This window comes from Talpa europaea (assembly GCF_964194135.1).
Source record: "Talpa europaea genome assembly, chromosome: 12".
Lineage (NCBI taxonomy): Eukaryota > Metazoa > Chordata > Mammalia > Eulipotyphla > Talpidae > Talpa > Talpa europaea.
In genome coordinates this window covers 20,395,590-20,416,993 of record NC_140079.1, presented here as the reverse complement: position 1 = coordinate 20,416,993, position 21,404 = coordinate 20,395,590, and the positions used below count along the sequence as shown (strand labels likewise).

At 36.2% G+C, this 21,404-nt stretch overlaps 1 protein-coding gene across 1 annotated transcript in view; it reads right to left on the bottom strand.

Moving 5' to 3' along the window:
- Positions 1-21,404, bottom strand: part of ARHGEF12 (Rho guanine nucleotide exchange factor 12) — a gene marked incomplete at both ends in the record, with an annotated part of 117,622 nt that overhangs the window by 65,109 nt on the left and 31,109 nt on the right. The gene's annotated exons all lie outside the window — the stretch shown is intronic.

The window sequence follows — 21,404 nt, the reverse complement described above, 5'->3', positions numbered from 1 at the left end:
CAGTGAAACTATTTTTCTTTTATAAAAGGTTATTAGTAAAGACAGTATGAAACAAAACAGTGATACTTGAGTGATTTTTATTTGGTGTGGAGGTAATCTAATAAAAAAACTCTTCTCTTAAAATATATAGAGTGCTGTAAACTAATATTACATCAATTAAAAAGGGGGAAAAAACTTTAAAATATAAGCTTAACTACAATTTCCTTTAATTCCTATATAAATCAAAACCGATCCAAAGATAAAGACAAATCTCCCCTAGTAAGTGATGGCGCGCTGATCCACAACAGAGTTAGAGATAACAAGACATTACATCTTCAGAAGAAAAACAAGTTCCTAAGTAGTCTATTCTCACTTGTGGCAGGGAAAGTGTGTGTGTGTGTGTGGGGGTGCTAATATGTTTTTTTTTTAATTTACAGACGAATATTTAAGTTGGAGTAAATGGATTCCCAAATGGGTTTTTGCAAAGGATAACAGCCTGCAGTTAGCAACCTTTGCCACGCAGCCTTACAGACATTATAAAAACTTCAACCCTAAAACAATACTGCTTGCGTCAGGGAATGCAACATCTAGGGAGATTCTGGTAAAGAATCCCGGAAGTTCCCAGCCTACTGATTGTAAACCAGTTTCCTGAGCTATTTTCTCTTACAAAGGAATGGAAAAGGAGGGGAAAGAAGAGGACAAAAATGGAATGAAAAGATGGACAAGGACCACCTACAGTAAAACTTAACATCATCTACTTACCATATTCATCAAGTACAGATAAGAAACTCAAAAAAAAATTTTTTTAATCACAATATTTCTCTAATCACTAAATTACTTTAAATCATGTGGAAAAACAAAGACTTACATACATATGTCTGTGTAGTTTCACATATACTAAACAATGTCAAGGGACTTTCCTGCTATTTCATTTGTTCTCTCTGCTCCAGGAGACTCCCACAAATTTGTAAAGTCCCTACTATGTGCTGGATTGGACTAATGCTCCACTGAGATGGAGATATAATTATATAACTGGCAATAGGAAGTTAGAACCCGAGAGAAAAGCCTGAAGACAGAATTGAAGATTGGAGTCATCAACACACTGGTGATTGAAAATTAAAAACAAAAACAAAAAAAAAAAAAACAACCAAGGATCAAATACTAGGGCTGAGACTAAGAATGGATGGAGATTAAAAGAGAAAGGACTATCCCAAGGTCCAAGAAAGGCAATAACACTGTCAAATGCTATAGTCAGTTGTAAGGTTAAAAAAGCAAACATATTCTAAGAAACAATTGAGACCAACATTAGAATGACTAAAAATTCTGGTACAAAATCCTATTATTTTCAAGTTCCTGTTCATTGTGTAGTTCAATTATAAAACCATGACAACTCTGTTGCTTAGATATTTGTGTAAAAAGCTATATTTGAATGCTGACATAGTGTTACATGTGCCTAATTAAACTGGGTCTGGCTTTGGAAAATACTGTGTTAATGACTTGGATATTGAGCAAACAATGAATGTGTCTTTCTATGTGTGTGCATGCATTTTTCTAGATATAAGACAAAATCAAAATACCAACATGGACAACGATGATAAAGGAAAAGATTGTCAGGAATTTGAGTCGTTGGGGATAAGGTGACTAAATGATCTTACTTTGGACTACCTATGCCAAATATACTTGTATATGCCAGAAATCCTAACCAGGGGCTTCAAATGTCACAAAACATTTACTCACTTGACACATGATATCTTTTCCTTGTTAGTTCTGACCTTAATAATTAAAGTCATATAAAGCAACAGTCCTCCCCCCAAAAAAATATGTATTTGTTACTATAGACAACCGTAACTTGGTGATTAAATAACCTTACCCAAAAAATAACATATATTGGAGTAAGACTTCCATTTTTAGCCAGGTCTAACTATTCTCAAATGTATATATACACACATATATATGGTTTGCTAATTGGGATATCCCTTTAGGATAGAATCTCTTCTGTATTAATAAAATTCCACAGAACTGCCGAAAGTTTTGTATTAAGACCTATTTGTTATAATAGCCCACTAGAAATCATATTTTCTTAGTATTGATTTTGGTGAGGAAAAAAGCTAGCCTTTTGACACTACTCAGAAGAGAAGCATTCTGCAGGACTAAATAGTGATATATACTCAAATCTTAATTTCCCTCTCTCTCTCTTCCAAGGTATTATAAATCCTCTCCTTGGGCTTAGTTATGATGGGGAATTTGGAAACCTAGATAGTTATTATCAGGACTGATCTAAATGAAGGGGAAGATGTTAAAGAAATTTTACTTTTATTGGATACTGGTCAAGCATTCATTAGTAGCAGAACAATGCTACTTACTAAATTTAGAATTAAAAAATTCCCATTGTTAAGAGACATCCTGATTTTACCAATGTTAAAATGCAAGGGGAAAAAACTGTGCACCCAGGAATCAATAAAATATAGTACAATTTTATTATAAACCATCCGAGTGAGGAGTGTTACTAGACAAAGAAGTCTGCAAAATATGTAATATGGTAATTCTGGGGTTCAGCCTCCATAAGATGATGATAAACATCAGTGGAAAAATACATACTATTTCAATATTGTTAAAGTCAACAAAAATTAGATGTGAACTCAAGGTTTTAGGGGCAGGGACTCCTGAGAAAATAAATATATCTAGGTTCATATTCTAGTTTCACAATGTAAAAGCTGCTTGAACTTGAACATGGGCAATTTGCTTAATCTCCCCAAGTGTCAACTGTAAAAATAATTTAGTATTAGTACCCATCTCACTAATTTCTTTAGAAGATTAAATTAGAAAATGAGAAGCACTGTCTAGCATATATTAATTAATATTATTCACTCAATTTTTTGTTTAGATTTATTTATTTATGCATATAAGAACTGGGGTGCAGAACAGAGATGCGGGGGAGGGGAATTGCGAGGATTCACCAGAGAGAGTGGGGAGCAGAACACGCAGATCTACTGAAAGACCTGCTGAGTGGAGCAGTGGGCCAGACAGGAGAGGTCTGCTGCCCCATGTGGGTTGCTCCCTGGCCAGCCTGGGATCCAACTTGTGCTGTAGTGGCTGGCAATAGCTTGACAGCACTGTCTCTAACTCCTGCACCACCAGGGAGGCCCCTTTACTGGATATTTAAGTATCATTCACTATTTAGAAGAACAAAAATAAAATCCAAACTGCATGCCATGTGAGATCCTCACCCGGTGGCTGGGGATTGAACCGGTGCTGCAGAGGCTGTGGGCAGCTTTACAACCCAGCGCTCAACCGCTGCGCCACCGGGGAGGCCCAGTACTTTCTTTTTAAAACCTGAATTTGTGTTGACCATATCTGCCACTTCTTACCACACAGTCCATTACTTCCTCATCTCCTTTAAAATATCAAGGGGAGTTCCTTTTTCTCCACACCCTCGCCAACATTTGTTGTTGCTAGTTTTTTTAATATGTGCCATTCTCACTGGTGTAAGATGGTATCTCATGGTAGTTTTGATTTGCATTTCCCTGATGACAAGTGATGTTGAACATTTTTTCATATGCCTGTTGGCCATTTGCATTTCCTCTTCAGAGAAGTTTCTTTTAAGCTCTTCTGCCCATTTTTTGACTGGATTATTTTCTTTGTTGTTGTTGAGTCTCATCAGCTCTTTGCAGATTTTTGTGATCAGTCCTTTATCAAAAGAAAAATACCGGATGGTCTCACTCATAGCAGGAATCTAGAAAACTTAAATAAGGGACCAGGAAAATGAATAACTATAAGAAAGTGAAAATCAAAATCAACAAAAAACTATGAACCAGAGACACTTTTAGGGGGGCGGGGGCGGGAGGGGAGGGATTGGGGTCAGAATGGGGGGCTGCAATTGTATGGGGAATATAACAATAAAATTTATAAAAAAAAAAATAAATAAAAAATAAAATAAAATATCAAGGGGCCTCCCGGGTGGCGCTGCGGTTGAGCGCTGGGTTGTGAAGCTGCCCGCAGCCTCTGCAGCGCCGGTTCAATTCCCGGCTGCTCCCCAGCCACCGGAGGAGGGTCCCACATGGCGCGCAGACCTCTCCTTCTGCCCTCTGCTCCCCTCAGCAGTGTACTTCGGTCCTTCTGCCTGCTCTGCTCCTCGCTCTGGCTCTGGTGAAATCTCTCACCCTCCCTCGCTTCTGACTGTACCCAGTGCTTGTATAAATAAAAAATAAATAAAATAAAATATCAAGAATGATTAAAGTAATCTGTATCCTGGGTGTACAGGTTTTCATTTGTCTGTTTCTAAACAATAATTTACATGCCTGGAGCATAACTTAAAATGTGAAATTACTCTAATATGAATATGAACCAGCTTGTTCTAATACTGTATAATTTTCCACAAGTAACAAAACAGCTAAAAGGGCATTTGTCTACAATACATAAATACCCCTAACTGCAGGGACCTGGAACACAGTGCTGACTTCATCTGAACCATTAATTGCATCTTTAGATTTTTGTACAGTAAGATTCATAGAACCGAAGCAGTAAAAGACTACTATCACTACTGAGAATACCATTCATAAATCCTTTTTCCACCTATAATTTATAACTAGTCTATAGTTTATAGTCACTAAAAGAACTAAAATTTGTGAAACTGGTCCCCCCCCCAAAAAAACAAAACAAAACAAAAAAAAACCCTGAACATTATCTATTCTATCACTGCACTTTTTTCCCCATTAGCAAAGAGATCCAAAGCATGAAAAGTTAGCAGAGCTGGCAATATAAAACATGAGTTATAACAGTAGGGCTCGAAAGCAAAAGCTACAGCTGACAGGATGACTGAGAGAATATTTCTAGGTGTTATTAGTTTTAAATTTCTGGATCTTGCAATACAAACCACAAGATGTCAAGGACCAGAAAGTTGAGTTCTGACGTAAAATCCAAAGATGAGTCACAAGAATGTAATGTAAAATCTCAAATTAACTTTTAAAACTAGTTTAAAAAACACCTAATAGCCTGTATCACTACAATTAAATTTCCTTCTCCATGAAATGTTTTATTTTCTTCTGAGGAAATTCTTTTACATTAAAAATACTTTTACTGGCTATGTAAATAATGAAGGAGCTAATGAAATACTTTGTTTCAAAGTAATTTCTCCTTACAAATGTTTTGGTTCTGGCTTCACATATCAACAATTCCTCAGTTTCTTATAGCCATCTACTTAGTTTATCATAAACCCCAATTTTCTGCTGTCAAATCTGTATACTTCAAATTTTCAGACTACCACAAAGGAACAAAAACCTCTGATTTTGCAGGGGGAAAGGTGAGAAGTTTAGTTCTTGCCATTTCACACTTTTTTCTACAAGAACTTTTCTTCACCCAAAATCAAGGAATTAGAGCTGGGGTACACTCTTTCAATAACAATCACTCACCACTACACTGAATAGAGCGAGTGGGAGGGCCAGGATAGGGTTTGACAATTACCTTCCAACACCCCAGAATTGGGCATCACTGATTTACAAGTTCATTTTCTCACTTACTGACATTCAATTCTACTATCTCCCTTAGATGCTAAAAATAGGACTTACCCTAATATACTTAATATGTAAAATTGACATTAATAATGTTTATATAAATCTATGTTCATGATACTGTTTTCATGACATTTTCGAGATAATTCCTACTTCTTTCTACTGGTTTTCTACTTTTCAGTATGAAGGAATGTCTTTTTATTTCCAAAGAAATACATGTAGAAAATTTTTAAAAAATAAGCAGATACACAGAAAACAAAAATCATGCATAATCTCAATGCCCTGCATGATCAAAGCTCCCCATCTTTTCTCAAGACACAGATTTCTATTTCTGTTTCTGCATAGAATGTAAATACAGTGTATTGCTTTTATAAAAATCAAAACAGAAGTACTGTTTGGTAATTTTTTAGCCTAGTAAAACATCAGCATAATTTTATACTATTAAATATTTCACTGCAGCACTGGATTTAAATTGTGCTGCTTAAAATACTAGAGGTTCCTTAGAGAATGGGTAGATGGAGCTCCAGGTTCCCCATACGTCAGAGCTATTAACTTGTATTTATTTTATATATTGAACTTCCAAATAAAATGAAGATATGGGAAAAAAAGAGCTCTAATTAATCTTGAAACTGCAAAGTGTTTTGTGATATGGCTATTTAATTAATTTAACCAATTCCCTGTTGTAAATATTTAGACTAGGTCCAGTTTTTCAGTATAATAAACATGTTGTAACAAAATATCCTTGTAACTCAAGTTATGCACTCCCTCTTGATTTCCTCCTTAGGATGAATTTATTTATAGTAAGGAATCCACATGGGAGTTTGGACTAGAAATAAGAGGAATCTGTGTGTGTATCAGATAAACAGAGAGGATGCACCAGTCCCCTAGCTCAATCCTATTTACTTATGCCTACCTTTGTGAAGGTGATTGGGGCTATTTTAGGAAGAGACCTTGTAAGACACTGGGCCAGGGTAACATTACGTTGCTGCCCAAGTGACAATGTGTGATATAACATAGATGATCTCTATCTCTGTTTAAAGTAAAAGCAAAATAGGGACCCACGTAGTAGCAGTTAAAGGTGTATTATTCACAAATTGAATAAATGTCAAAAGGCTACAATGAATTCATATTTGAAAACAAATCTGTATTTTATTAACTATATCATTTCATTGGGAAAAAAAGTAGATAGGGAAGATGCAATACTCTGAAGTATATGAACTATACAATAAGTATATATAGAGACTCTTAGATTCCTTGCATTAAACATGAAAACAATTCCTAAATTGGGAACCATTACATTTGTTATATGTTGAATTGTGTACCCCAATAAGATGTTATAGGGATACGGAAATTATTGACAATGAATGGATCTGTCAATTTGTCCTCACAACTGCATCGATTTTTTTTGGGGGGTGACTCCCTGGTGGCGCAGTGGGTTGAGCGCTGCGCTGTGAAGCTGTCCGCAGCCAATGTAGTGTGTGTGGGGGGGTTTCCCCCACATGGCAAAGCAGACCTCTCCTGCTGTGACCCGCTGCTCCCCTCAGCAGTGCTTTCAGTCTGTCTGCCTGTTCTGCTTCCCACTCTGTCTCTGGTGAATCCACTCGCCCTCTCACGTCTCTGGTCTATACCCTGGCTATTGTATAAATAAAAAATAAATCTTTAAAAAAAAAAAAAACAATTGCATCAATTTTTGTTTCATGAATTTTGAAGTTCTCTTACTAATTTATAAGTTCAGAACTGTTTGTTACATCTTTTTTCTCTTTTATCATTATCAAATGACTTTCTTTATCTCTAATAATATTTTTGCTCTAAAGTCTTCTTTATCTGACATTAATGTAGTCATTCTAGCCTTCTTTTGACTAGCATTTGCATAGCACAGCTTTTCCCATCTTTTTACATTTAAACTATATGTATACTTTTAAAGTGTGTTTTTTATAGGCAATAGTTAAGCTTTGATGTTTTATCAAATTGATAATCTCTGAATTGGGATATTTAGACTATTTATCTTTAATGTGATTATTGATATGGAGAGGTTTAAGTTTATCATCTTGCTGTTTGCCTTTTGTCTCATCTATTGTTTCTACTTTTTGCTTTCTGACATCTTTTGAATGTCAGAAAAATTATTTTAGTAAATCAATTGACTTTCATAATAATTTTTAATATTCTGTTAATTTAAATGATATACTTAAATTATCTGATTTTTGTATTCTAATTAACAGTATAGTTTTGTGCACATTCTTGATAATCCAGTACATGTTTACTAAATGAATTCACTCATTAAAAAAAATTCTATTTAGATTATAGAGGATATAACTGATTCTCAATCCATAAATAACAGTCTTCCTTCTTAGAAAACACCAAGTTTATTCAGTTATCTACTACTTTCCTCAGAAACCTGCTGACTCGGGGAAGTCAACAACATTTACAGCAACAGAGATGGGCTTTTTGGCCTAATGGTAATTCCATTCTTGGGTCAAAAAGAGAAAACGAGAATAGAAACAAGGTTCACAGGAAGCATCTGTGAAAGTATTTTTTTCACTGTTAAGAAAAAGATATACACATGAATCTTTTCTTCTCGCCCACTGGACATGAGTAAGGAAGCAAGTAGGCTGATTGTTCTCAGTATTCTTAAGTACTAGTTTAGGATAGAGGTGACACGGATGGCAAGAAAGTAAAAATGTAAAGAACCTGGGCCTTTGATAGATGAAGCCACTAAATCAAAAATCTCTGAAGCTTCTATATTAGTATTTGAGTATTTGAGCAAGAGATATATTAAAATTTATTATTTTCAAATAAACATTATTATATAATAAAAAAAAATCTGAAGCTTACCTCTAGACTTCTTTTTATGTGATCCAGTAAATGCCCTTACTGATTAAGTCAGGTCAATTTAGGTTTCCTATGACAGCCAAATACATACTAAATAACACAAACAGCAATCTATGCCAAACACTGTGCTAGATACTGGAGGTTACATCAGCGAACAAGTAAATGTCTCTGCTCTCAAGAAGCTTACAATCTATTAGAAACCTAACTAGACAAGAAACTACCAAAATAATTTCAGATAGTGGTAAGTGCTATGAAAAAAATAAAAGAGATGTGACTGTGACTAAATGAGTTAATTCAGTTTACTCAAAGAAGATCTCTAAGGTTTTTGAGTCAATACTTAAAAGAGCCAATTATGAGAAAATCTAGGGATAGCGAGTTGTAGGCAAAGGGAACTGCTAATATAAGGATTATAAGAGAGATCAGCCTAATGTATTTTTGAAACACAAAGTTCACTGTAGCTTGACTATAGAAAATGACCATTAGAGCTATACTGAGATGAGATCAAAGATGTAGACAGGGGTGAAAGGATGTAAGAACATGAGCCATGTAACAAAATCAAAGTACAATGGAAACCAATGGAAGGTTTTAAGTCATGACCTGATTTATGTTTTTTTAAAAGAAGATTTATTTATTTATGCACACAAGAACTGGGGTACAGGCCAGAGGTGTGGGGGGCGGGGTGAGAGGATTCACCAGAGACAGAGTGAGGAGAACAGGCAGACCTATTGAAATACACTGCTGAGGGGAGCAGCGGGTGAGTCAGAGAGGTTTGCTGTGCCATGTGGGTAGCTCCCTGGCTGCTAGGGATCAAATTCGTGCTGCAGAGGCTGTGGATAGCTTCACAGTGCTGTGCTTAACCCCTTGTGCCACCATGGAGGCCCCTGATTCATGTTTTAAAGGAATGGTCTGATGTATGAATATACCTTCATATTCCATAGATTTGAACACGAACAAAGTCAAATTCAGTCTATGTTTATAGTAACACTATATTTTGCCTCCCAAATCTAATATTTATGAAGCACCTAAACATGTGGAGACCACCACAAAAAGTTCATAATGTTGATATAGCCTGACCCTGCCAAGCATGAATTCCACTTTACCTTGAAGTTAGATTTTATTTAGGAAAAAGAATAACAGGAGGAGACACTAGGAAAAGAATGGCGGAGGGGGCGGAGTGAGGCCCTTAAATTGTCCTCTCTACCCTATTTTTTCTAGATAATGTCTGAAACTCATATTTTTATTTATTTATTTTTTTAAGCATAACATGACATGAGTGTAACATGACTGAAAGGCATTTGGTAAACTTAGAAGTATAGTTCAGCCATTTAGTCCCTGCCCAGGCAAGTGTTTCGGCACTTGTTCTAACACAAGCATTTGGATTTTTCCAAGAGCTGATGTCAGGGCTTTTCAGAGAGACAGAACTGCATTTACAGGCCAGAGAAGGAAAAAGGGTTTCCCCAGCAGCTATGCTCAATGTGGCCTTTGTACTGTTCCACTGGTAAAAGCAGGAAGATCCTGCTAGATAAAGCTATTTAGTTTCTGAAAAAAATTCTACACTGGGATGGTGAAGAAGAGTGAAAGGCTAGTCTCCATTAAAGGAACCCAGCTTAATTTCCTATCATTGCTCAAACCTGAATTTAAATGGGATCATCATCAGAGCAAAAGTTTCTGAATTTTTTGGTTTTTTTTTTTTAAATATTCTATTTTTTTATTTATGCATTCAAGAAATGGGGTGGAGGCCAGAGGGGCGGTAGGGTGAAAGGATTCACCAGAGACAAGAGTGGGGAACAGAACAGACAGATGTACTGAAATAAACTGCTGAGGGGAGCAGTGGGCCAAACAGGAGAGGTCTGCTGCATCATGTGGGTAGCTCCCTGGAAGGGGATTGAACTCATGCCACGGTGGCTGGTGATAGCTTGATAGTGCTGAGATTTTAACCCCTGCGCCACCAGGGAGGCCCAGTTTTTGAATTGTAATGAGAAAAACTATTCTGCTGTGTTTATATTTAAAGAGGTGAACTGGCTGGAAATAAACATAGAGAGGTAAAAAAATAATACAGTAAGCCTTTCCATATTTCCTGGGGTTGGATTTCCCTGACAAATACTCATTTGGACCCAAGGATCTGTTGAGGAACATCCAACTATGCTAGGCAGACTGCTCCATATATGTCCTACATAATCCATGATAAGAGTAATGATTATCAATTTAAATCATGATAATAGCTAAAATTTACTTGATGAGTTCTGAGTAACCATATGTCAATTACTGCATTAAGTAGTTTATATACATTAGCTCGTTTATTCTAATAATTCTGTAAGATACTATTTTTAGCCTTATTTTATAGCAGAGAAATGTGAAGTTCAAAGAGATTCTGTAACTTATATAAGCAACAGATGGAGAACCTTTGATTCAAACTCTCACAGTCTAACTAAATGACCTGCTCTCAACCTCTAGACCACCACCTTACAACAAAGCATTTTCTTTCCATTGGATAGATTTTTACAGTTAACCAAAAGTTTTCACATGAGTGAGATTCAGGAAGTGAGATATGGTTAACTACAAAATATTTTGCTAGGAAGTACTCACTCTTTATTTAGTTGGTTTAAAGGTTTATGTATTTATGCATACAAGAACTGGAGTACAGGCCAGAGGTAGGGGTGGGGAGAGGATTCACCAGAGACAGAGTGGGGAACAGAACAGGCAGATGTACTGAAATACACTGCTTAGAGGAGCAGTGGGAGAATCAGGAGAGGTCTGCTGCGCCATGTGGGTAGCTCCCTGGCCAGGGATCAAACTTGTGCTGGAGTAGCTGCGAATAGCCACCAGGGAGGCCCACCAGGGAGGCTCCTCTTTATTTAGTTTAAAGAAAAGGTAAGCCAATATAAACTGTTAACAAAAGAACTTCCAATCCTACAGAATCTGCATCTCCAAATCCCAAGTGGTGGAGTTAATATCTACTTGCATATGGGCAGCTTGCCAGCTACACATCTAAGGAGAAATCGGTTTCATCTGAGTATGCTTCCTCATGGCAACATTTTTACAAACACCTCATTCCCTCAATAAATATGCATTAAATTCTAGGTAAGGAAGGAAGAGACCAAAAAAGTAATTTTATGCCACTAGCCTCCCTTGACACTAAAAGCAAAAATAGAGAGGGGAAATTTCATCATTCATGAAAGAAGGACATGATTATAACCTTAAACCACTAATTACAAAACATACTTGCCAACTCTATTAAATTCTGGATCCATACCAAGGAAGTCTTGTAAGCTTGAACAGGAAACAGATTTCCCTAAACATAAGAATCACCGACCTGAAATGTACATCAATCTATACAATCTATACATTGAAAGCAATAGGTAGGTATGTGGATAGAATAAGAGAGAGGATTCTATGAAGACTCAGAACAGCAGGAGAAAGTAAAATCAAAGGGGGGAAAAGCATGCAGACACATTCCTAGGTTTAGGATATGCGCCAACCAACTGCCTTCTGGGCAGATCCATTTAGATATCCCACTGACAGGACAAATTTGATAAAATCAAAACTAAATTCTTACTTTGACTCTCAAAATCTGCTTCTCCATCTCAATAAATAGACATCGATCCATTGAGCTAATAATCTAGGCAGAAATCTGGAAGTCATTAATGACACCATTCTCTCTCTCAGTCCCCACATGTAGTGAGTGCATCTCACTCCCATCCATTCACAATGTTTATTGGATATTTACTGTATTCCAGGCACTGCAGTCAGAGGTTGAAGACACAAAATAAATGAAACTCCCTATTTTCATGGAGTTTATTATCTTGATTGTAGTGGATGATTTCTCAGATGTACATATGTATCAAAACCCACTGTATCCTACTGATTCTACCTCCAATGCATATCTCAAATTTGTCTATTCCTGACCTTTGCGTTGCTAGCTTACAGCTAGTTACCTTGTCTCAAGCCTAAATTATCCAAATAGTTTAAAAGATCTTGCCACTTCTAGTCTTGCATAGAACATCCAATTCATTTTCCCAGATAGCAGCCATATAATTTCAAAACACAAATTTTATATATTATGTGCCTCCCCTGCTTAAGTTCTTTTAATACCTTCCTCTTCCATTTAGGAAAAAACTGAAAACACCAAACATGGCAAGCAAAGACCAAATATAAAATATAGCTCTTATTACAATTCTAATCTTAATCTCTACCATTATCCTGGCTCACTCACTATCCTTCAGCCACAACAGTCTCCCCTAAAAAAATGGGTATCTTGCATAGTGCTCTATCTAGGGCACCATCCCCACTAACCCAACTTCTCAGTAAGTATACTGTAGGTCTTTGTGTCAAGGATGCTACCTCAGAGAGGCCTTTCTTGACCTCTCTTCCATAATTTAAAATATTTTCCTCCTTTTACTGTGCCCCATAATTACCATTTTTTTTAAACTATCATTTACCACATTTCTAATTATTTAATTATTTTGTCTTTAATGTTGCTCTATAATCATTAGAGAGCCCAGTAAGTACCCGGTAAACCTGGGACCTGGCACAGTTCTTCAAAGTGTTCAATAAATATCTGTTGAACAAACTAATAATTCAACCAAGGAAAAGAGACAAGAGTACAAATTCTAAGCAAAGGCAGAAGCATATGCTGATGTGTTTGGAGAAAATGCAAATAGTTCAGCATGACTGAAGCATGTGGGTTGAGGTGGAAGAAAGTACTGATGTCTAGAGAGATGAACGGTAGTGAGCACAACAGGAGTCTACATACTATATAAAGAAATTTTAACTTGTGGTCTGTAGTGGTATCAATTACATTTCCAGTGTTATAATAATAAACATTCCTAAAAAACCTAATCTGATAAATGATATCCATAAAAAACCTACAGCTAGCATCATACTTTTAATGGTAAAAAACTGAAAGATCCCTCTACCCCACGATCAGGAACTGAATTTTCCACCTCCAATTCTCTCCTCCCACCTGCCCCAGAGCCACCTCATCTCACTTCCCACCTCCCCTCACACCACTTCTACTCCACATTGTAGTATATACAGTAAAGTAAAAAAAAAAAAAAAAAAAAAAAGAACAAACAAAAAAGACATCCAGGTTGGAAAGAAGCAAAACTGTCTCTTCGTAGACTACATAATGATCTATGAAGAAAATTCCAATCAACAAAAATGCTATCAGAGCTAATTAGTAAGTTTAAGTGAGGTTGCAGGATTCAAAATCAACCATCAATTTGTAAAATTACAAATTTTACATATTGTCCTAGCAATGAACAATGAGAAATGAAATGAAAGCCTACAACCCTAGAAAGACATGTATGAATAAAGCGCTTTCTTTTTTTTTTTGTTTTTTGTTTTTTGCATAGAACTGGGGTGTAGGCCAGAAGTGCGGGGAGTGAGAGAACTCACCAGAAACAGAGTGGGGAGCAGAACAGGTGGATTTCACTGAAATACACTGTCAAAGGGAGCAGTGGGCGAGACAGGAGAGGTCTGCTGTACCGTACGTGGATTAGCTCCCTGGCAGGGGATAGAACTCAGGCCTTAGTGGTGACAGTGATGAGATTTAACCCCCAGATGACCAAGGAGTCCCCTCGAGGCAATTTATTCTTAATACTCAAAAACTTGAAACAATCCAAATGTTCATCAAGGGATGAATGGATTTACAGACTATATATAGTATGTCCTGAAATTAGAATATTACTTTGCAATACACAGGAACATGGACAACTTTTAAAATAATTATGCATAATGAAAGAAGTTCAACAAAAAAAGAACAATGAGATTCCAATTATATAAAATTCAAGAAAACACAAATTAATCTACAATGATAAAAAAAAGCAAGAAGATGCAACAAACCTATAGTGTTAATATTAGTTGGTACCTGAAGATTGATGAAAGGGAAGATCCACAAAACACATGAAGGAACAAGGAAGCTTTTTGGGTAATGGACATATTTATTCTCCTGATTATGGTGGATGGTTTCCCAGATGTGTACCTATATCAAAATCTACCAAACTGTAGACTTTATATATATAGTTTATTACACACCAATTATTCTTCAATAAAGCTGTTAAAAAATCTCAAAAAGCTTAATATTCAAGCACATCAAAAATCAATAAACACTGCCATATTTTATGAAATATCTTCTAAGTATAAGACCAATGATCTGAATATTTTCTACCCATTGTAAACTAAGCCAAAAAGGAACTTTGCTACCATGTTTCTCTTTGCTTATATGGAATCATTTAATAAAACTTTAAAGCATTTTAAAATAGAATATTGAGTAAATCTATGGTTATCAAGATCTGTACTATCAATAATTCTGTATGTTGAAATTCCAGCAAAGTTAAGTTTACTTAACTAAACATAATCATTATTTAGGTTTTCTTTTTTAAAGATTCTCACACTAGTTTCTTAAAGGATCGTTGTAACAGTAAACTGAGTAATTTTAGCCCTTAAAGAATTTATGAAGATTAAAAAACATGAACATACTTACATAGTCTGACAATGTATGAGATAAGCCTGTTTCCCATTCATTCATTCATTCATTCATTCAATACATAGATTTATAATTGCATACTACATGTCAGGCACTCTGTAGTCTAGGTCCTTGCAATGTATTTGGGAGAAGGGAATGGGGGGGACAAAAATGATCTTAATAAATGCACACTGCAATATATTAGGTGGTGATAAACATTAGTGTCATTATCCCCACCTCACCCCCCAAGAAAAGCAGACCAGGTTCTAAGAAGCAGGAATGGAAACTAGATATATTGATAATAAAAACTTCAAAGTAATAACATTTACTTCAATAAGCCAAACATGAAAATCTCTTACAATGAGTAGAATCATATAATGTTAGAATTGAACTTCTGGTGACCTAGTTCAATCTTCACACAGATTAAAGTAAGTGACTTAACCAATCAGTTTTTGGCAAAAACTAAGGTCTCTACCTCCTTTTAAAGCTACTAGCATCACTTTTTTGGATGTCAAGGCATTGTCTTACTCTGTTGCTATGGAAACAGCGAAGTGTTTTTGGAGTTTGAGGGGTAAGCTCTCGAAATATCTATGTCCTCATCTATAAAAGAAGAATGGTGGTAATTTTGTCACTGGATTGTTATGAGGACTATTGGAGTAGTTTATACCTACATGTCAGTACATAAGTATATAACCAACTAATGTATTCTAGCACCAAAAATAGTGAATCAGATGCACAAGTTCTTTATATCCTTTACTAGACTATAAACCTTATGTATATCTAAATGAGTAAATACTAATAAGCAGTTGTTAATATTCAGGCTTCAAAATGTGGCAAACAGTGTAACTCTTATCACTGTAATGGAAATAATGAAATTAATGAAAGTTTCAGGGTATGTTTAAAATGTTTTTGGTCAGCCTCTTATGAACAGAAAAGTCTGTAGCACTGAATAGCTATAGGTCCTGGGTCTTTCTATAGACAAGAAATAAATTTCACCATAAAAACACCTTCAGAAGAAAACAAAATGCCTGCAGTATTTTATTCCACTTCTACTTTTCACACTCATGCTGCTGGTTCCGTATTCACAGATCTCACTGCAAGCATACACGCGCGTGCACACACACACACACACACAAACACACACACACAAACCGGAATGCAATCCTAGTGCCATCACATAGTAATCCAGCAGCTCCTACATGTTTATAACCAACATTTTAGCTGACAAGAGCAGAAATACCAGAAACTAAACAAAGGATAAAATAATTCAAATTGATAAGAGTGTTTGGTGTTTCTGATACCCCCTTTTCCAAATGACTTCATTTCAATTTGGTTTCAAATGAAAAAGCAATAATGAAGATTACTTTGTAAAAGCATTCCCTTCCCCCACTATAGGATAAATACCCACCCACCCTGCATTCCCCATCCAAGGACCCTGGGGTATCAAAGGGAAACAACCATCCTGAAGCTTCAGATAATTAAATCACAATTCACAGAATAATAAATCAAAGTCCCCAGCTAAGATTCAAGACGTTACAGCAATTCAGGTCTAAGAAGGTAAAAGAAGGATGTTTCATCCTATCCTTCTGGAAAAAATATTCCAGCAATGCTGAGTGTTAAAACCTTTGTTCTCAAGCTAAGCAATTAAAGCACAGGTTTTCAAAACTAACTAAAAATTTTCTTCCTTTAGGTTAAATTAGACTTTTTAAAATATGAAAAAACCTCAAATCCTATTGTAAAAAAATGAGCAATGTAAAGATATCCTTATCCTTTATTTATTTATTCCTCTGTTAAAGGTACATCCCTTTCACTGAAGCTATTTTTCTACCATTTTGCTACATTTCATACACCACAGAGAAAACAAAGACTACTACAGATTACCTGGATCACCGGACAAATCAGCAGACAGTGAAAGCTCAAAAGGCTTGTTTCCAGGAAACAGAGAATGAAATCCTCACCCAAACACCACTCCCTTAACAATCCTAGGCTTTCCCTTTATACATACACTCGACATCCTTGGAAAGGCATTTTGTCGGATGATTTCACTGACCACAAGAGGGATGATATGAAGAAACCCCACCTCTTCTCCACCCCCAATCATCTACCATCACCAACTGAAGCCCAACGCTGCTAATGGGAAGGCAAAGGACAGCAACCATGTATACTGCTCTAGGAAAACTCCATAAATGACAAAGAAAGCAAAGATGTAGCTGACAGTTTTTTAAGGGCGCAGGCCAACCAACTCCCATGAAATTAAGAATGCTTGTTAAAGATCCAATTATAGAGCCACAAAAACATAATTTTCTCCAGAAATTCCTGAATAAAGAATGAATTTTAGAAAAACATCAGTGTGTCTACCAAAAATAGAGTTCCTGAAATATCTTAAAATTTTGTTGTTGCTACTGCTCCTTTTCCTAAATAAAACCAAATAAACACAATAAATTAGGATTTGTCAAAGAAAGAGCCTACTTTTGTGGTATGTGACCCCTTAAATGACAATTTGGGACAGGAGATGGGGGTGGAAGAACAACAGATAAAATGGGAGGAGGAAAAATATTTTCTGCCCCAATAAAGTCTTACTAATATGTAACCAAGCCTGGGAAGATTAAAATTTCTTCCTGCTACTCTCTGTTTGATTACTGTAAATTTGTCCTGGTCTTTAACTATGCCCCAGGCATTATATCTGAAACTCTTTTAACTAGCATCCCTGCCACTTTCTGTAGAATAAGGGAGTGTGAAGAAACACATTCACTTTCAATCTAATCCTCAGAAATCACATAATTTTGATAAAACAATAATTTATCTCAAACACTGCTCTCTAACAATTGCAGTGCCATAATGAGAAGACTGATATATTACTATATATTAGATATATATTAGCCTCTTTCCTTTTCTGAAGCATCACCCAACTTGACAATTTACACACATGCGGGATCAATATATTAGTAATATATGATATATATATATACACTGCTTTATGAAATATATCCCCTAAAACATTAAATACATAATCTTAAAGCCCAGTATACATTTCAATCACATAAATATTAGCCCAGGATTATGTGAATTTGTTTATAAATTCAGAATCACAGTTAGTGATATACAAAGAATAAGGTTCCAAGGTCCCATACTTTGGCAAATACATTTTGCAATAAATCAATAAAAGTACCAAAAATCTATTCATAGATGGATGAGTATATTTTTTAAAAAAGGTTTATTTATTTATGCATACAAGAGCTAGGGCACAGGCCAGAGATGGTGAGGGGGAAGTTGGGGGCAGGTGTGAGGATTCACCAGAGACAGAGTGGGGAATAGAACAGGCAGACTAACTGAAATACACTGCTGAGGGGAGCAGTGGGGGAGACAGGAGAGGTCTGCTTTGCCATGTGGGTTGCTCCCTGGCGGGTCGGGGATGGAACTTGTGCTGCAGAGGCTTTGGATTGCTTCATAGTGCGGTGCTTAACCCCTTGCGCCACGAGGGAGGCTCTGGATGAGTAGATTTTGTAGATTTTCTAAACTACTACAAATGACTTTAATGATTTCCTTGGGCAATACAAAAGAACAAAATTACTGAATTCATAATTTATAAATACTTAATAGACTGGTGATACGACTAAGCATGTGACTCAGAACTCACACAAGTGATTTGAAAATATAAGTCTACATAAAAACCTGTCCATGGATTTTTACAGCAGATTTGCTCATAATTATTAAAAACTGGAAACCACCATCTTCTCAACAAGGGAATGGATAAACAATCATTTATCCATACAATTGATTACTATTTAACAATTTTAAAAGAATGAACAACTCACATAACGATATGGATAAATCTTAAATGCATTTTGCTATGTTAAAGTCAGAAGCAAAATCCTAAACCTTTCATATCATTCCATTCATAGAACACTGGAAAATGCAAAATTAAAACAGATCAGAGGTACTAGTGATTAGGGAGGGGGAGAGTAGTTAACTACATAGGAGACACTCGGGGGAACACTTCCAGTGCAGAATCTACTCTGTACAATACTATGCTGGTGGACCCATGACTCTACTATAGTTAGAACTCACAAATCTACACACTATGAAAAACAAACGTTAATGAATAATAACCAAACAGCCACCAAAAAATCATCAACCAAAAATGTCCAAGAGTCTAACATGACATGCAGACTGTGACAAATTAATCTAACTGCATTACAAATTATGATATACTACACTGAAGGGGTAGGGAGAAAGGAACTGGCCTAATTAATTTGGAAAACATTGTTTTGACCAGAAAGTGTATGACTAATGACAAAAATAAACACTCAACACTAACTGAACATTTTGCTTTTGTGGGTATAGGCATTACCAGTTCTGAAATAGCTTTTCAGCTGGGGTTGAACTAATAGGTAAGTGGATATAAATACAGGTTTCTCACTGTCAGATAAGGAAGTCACATAAACAAGAAAGGAAGACTAGTATGAAACCCGTAGTACTGATTTAAAATCAGAATGAATGTATGTTTAACTTAATATATATACAAATGGATCAATAGAGAACATGGGTTAGTATACAAACATGTATTACCTTCCTCTGTCCTGAGCCTAAAAGCAATGCAATAGCAAATAGCACATCTGCAGTTCACATTTTGGTTTCTAAATACCATTTCCTAATATTAAAAAAGGATGGGGGAATATGGCAGATTCTATAACCAGAGGAAAGAAAATATAAGACGCACCTGGAATACCTTATAGTACCACAAAGTAAGGAAGTGCTTAAGAAACAAGTTGGGGGGACTCCCTGGTGGTGCAGCGGGTTGAGCCCAGCGCTGTGAAGCTGTCCACAGCCTCTGTAGCGCCAGTTCGCTTCCCAGCCGGCCAGGGAGAATCCCACATGGCGAGGCAGGCCTCTCCTGCCTCGCCCGCTGCTCCCCTCACCAGTGCTTTCGGTCCATCTACTGTTCTGCTACCCGGCTCTGTCTCTGGTGAATACTCTCACCCTCCCGTGACTCTGACCTGTACCCCAGCTCTTGTATAAATAAAAAGAAATAAAAAGAAAAAAAAGAAAAAGAAACAGGTTGGGACAATATAAGCAACAAAATAAAAATACAGTATTAGGTTAGAATTCAAAGTACAAAACCAATGTACATTAGTCCATACTGATCTAGTTGAATAAATAAATAGATGGAGGGGAAGACATAAATCTTCCGTACAGAAGAATTCCAAATCATATGTAGATACTTCTCCCTACCCAAGTGGACTGAACTTGAATGACTTGCTCCTAAAGAACAGAGTGTGGAAAGAGGAAGAGAGTAACTTTTGAGTAGAAAAATCTGGCAATTACTACTCTAGCCCAGATTTATAGTGATTATCATAGGGATGTCATGTGAACATTTATATATATTATATAATATATATTATATATATATATATATATATATATATATATATATATCACTCATAAGATTAAAAGGGGATTTCTCCTTTATGGCATTCTTTCTAAAATTGCATCACTCCAGACAATTGATAAGAAATAGCAGCAAATCCAGACAGGAGGACATTTTAAAAAATACCTGGCCAGCTGGCCAGTACTCAAGACTCCTTAAGGTCATGGGGAAAAAAAAAAAAAGACTTAGAAACTGGGGCATCCCCGGTGGAGCCGGGGGTTAAGCACTGCGCTATGAAGCAATCCACAGCCACTGCAGCACCAGTTTGATGCCCGGCCGGCCAGGGAGAAACCCACATGGTGCAGAAGACCTCTCCTGCCTTGCCCGCTGCTCCCCTCAGCGGTGTATTTCATTCAGTCTGCCTGTTCTGTTCCCTGCTCTGTCTCTGGTAAATCCTCTCACCCACCCCATCTCTGGCCTATATCCCAGCTCTTGTATGCATAAATAAATAAATCTAAAAAAAAAAAAAAAAAAAAAAGACTAAGAAACTGCCACAAACTGGAAGACAGTACAGAAACTTGAAAACTAAATGCAATGTGGTGTCCTGAACTCGATCATGGAACAAAAAGAGACAATTAATGGAAAAGCTGGTGAGAACCAAAGAAAGTCTGTAGTTTAGTTAATAGTAATTTACCAATGTCAGTTTCTTAGTTTTGAGAGATATACCATAGTAAAGTAAGATGTTAATGAAGAAAATTGGGTGGGAGTTATCTGAGAACTTTCTAGATTAACTTTGCAACTTTTCTAAAGTCTAACATTATTCTAAAATAAGAAGACTATTTAGTAATTAGTATATGATGTTTGAAGTCAGAATACTAGATGCCTTTATGAAACAGTGATTTCAACTATTGGTTAAAAATACTCCCCTAAAGAAAATTCCAGGCCCATAATACTTCACTGGTGAAAAACAAATGGCAAAGAGCACACTAAATACTTAGTGTCATTAGAGAAATATGAAGAAAAAATACAATGAAATGGTCATCACAAAAATGACTAAAATTAATGACTGATAATACCAAGTGCTGGCGTGTACATGGAGCAACTGAAACTTATGCGTTGCTGCAGAGAATGTAAAATGATAGTTTGAAAAATAGTTTGACAGTTTGTTATTGAGTTAAATATATATAAATCAGCAATCCTCCCCCAAGGTGCTTACCATAGTTAAGTGAAAATGCATGTATCACACAAAAACTCA